The sequence below is a fragment of the Chenopodium quinoa genome, unplaced genomic scaffold, assembly GCF_001683475.1.
Source record: "Chenopodium quinoa cultivar QQ74 unplaced genomic scaffold, ASM168347v1, whole genome shotgun sequence".
Taxonomy (NCBI): domain Eukaryota; kingdom Viridiplantae; phylum Streptophyta; class Magnoliopsida; order Caryophyllales; family Amaranthaceae; genus Chenopodium; species Chenopodium quinoa.
Genome location: NW_018743262.1, coordinates 884,324 through 886,175, shown reverse-complemented (window position 1 = coordinate 886,175; position 1,852 = coordinate 884,324). Strand labels below are relative to the sequence as shown.

At 32.6% G+C, this 1,852-nt stretch overlaps 1 long non-coding RNA gene across 1 annotated transcript; it reads left to right on the top strand.

The window, feature by feature from the left end:
• Positions 1–260: 260 nt before the first annotated feature.
• Positions 261–1,145, top strand: LOC110735264. The gene is made up of 2 exons (XR_002514038.1): positions 261–666; positions 909–1,145. It is a non-coding gene; the product is annotated as an uncharacterized LOC110735264 (long non-coding RNA).
• The last annotated feature ends 707 nt before the right edge of the window (positions 1,146–1,852 follow it).

The window sequence follows — 1,852 nt, the reverse complement described above, 5'->3', positions numbered from 1 at the left end:
CCCAATGCGAAAGTTGTTTGAAGGCCTACCACGCATGCCTCATATTCGGCAGCGTTGTTGGTAATCACTACTACAAAATTGGGCTATGGAACCACTAATATGGCACCGGTTAAGTCACTTGTCCGGTTTCTTAGATTAAGAAATCTGTTATCTTAGAAATCTGGTTTCTTAGATTTTTAATAAGAAACCAGTAGTATGAGAAATCCGATGCCTCAGGTACACCTAAAATTAATGTACTTTAACTAGGGTCAAAGGCACTGTTGTTCTTTAAATTATGGTCTCTTATCATATTATTTTTTTTTAGTTTTATATATTTTTGAAAGATTTTTAATATTTAATTGATGAAACCCTACTTTTTTTATAACCTAGAAAGTAGAAACCCTGCTTTTTCCTCTCCCCAGCCGTTTTCCTCATATTCACCCTATCTTCAAAATTCACCACTTCTCTTTAAAAATAAAAACTGAATTTTCTCTTTTTAGTTGAAAAAGAGATAATTCATATAACAATGGTGACTAACTATTACAATGGTCTCACCTTCCATTTCTTTCAAGTCGATTACGCTCGTAGTCGTTTGTAAGGATAATGATTCCGTCAATGTCCGCGATACAACACCGTAGTTCTTGGGTTTGAAATGAATTGATCTGCCGCTAAACTTAAAGATCCCAGGTTTTATTTTTCTTCTAATCTATTAGTTTTAATTGTTTTTTGTTTTACGGTTTGAGATTTGTGGGGGAAGGGGGCATTTTATGGTTCCATTTATATGATTTGATTTGAGCTTTAATAATGTTTTTCCATTGATTGAATAACTTTTTTGTTTGTTTGAGATTTTTCATGTTTATTACTTAATTTTTCATATTTTTATTGTTGTTGTGTTCTAAATATTTGATGTTGTCATTCCTTGTGAACAGATTTGCAGGAAGCGGAAATGGGCTAAGTTGAGAGCTCATATAAATTACAATGTGTGACTTTAGCTAAGAAAATGGTTCAGATTCATATTGTATTTGTATATATTTTTTTTAATTTATTAGTAGATTCATATGTCATGTAACATCATTATTGATTTTGTAATATTAATATACAAGTACAAATGTAAATGATATAGATTATTGTTTTTATCAATGGATTGGACAGTGGTTAATTTTAAAGCTAAAATGTTTATGATCTACACGTAGCCATTATGAAAAGATAATGGTTCATCAAATAATATGGAAATAACTGCCATTCTAGTAGGCTGAAAAAAAAATGTAACTATTATTCTATTTAATTTTTTTAAAAATAAATAATAAGCAAAGAAACCGGTTATTCCAGCATACTGGTTTCTTAGTGTGTATAAAAGAACCGGAGATCTGACTAATTTTGGTTTCTTTGCTTTGGTAATCAAGAGTTTTTTTTAGTATAGCTAAGAAACCTGATATTAGTAATAACTGGTATCTTTGACTTTTCTAAGAAACCGAACAAAACTTGCGATTTCTTTGGCTAAGAGACCTACTACCTAGGCACCACAACTATTACGGTTTCTTAGACTAGTTTTGCCCGGTCTCTTAGGCTAATTTTGTAGTAGTGAATGTCGAAATCTAGCTTTATAGAGATTGAAACGTGCTCTTCTTTAGGTGATACCAGTAGTACTCCAGCTCCGCATCCCTTTTGGTTTGAGGCTCCATCAAAGTATAAGGTCGAAGTATCATCTTTGTGACCATCAAGTCTTCGTTTGGAAATTCGTTGTCATGTATTGGCGTCGAATCTTCTATTGGGAAATCTGCTAGAAAGTCCGAGACCACAGATCCTTTGATAGCCTTTTGAGGCATGAATCGTACATCAAACCTGGATAAATTGACTATCCATCTTGATATGC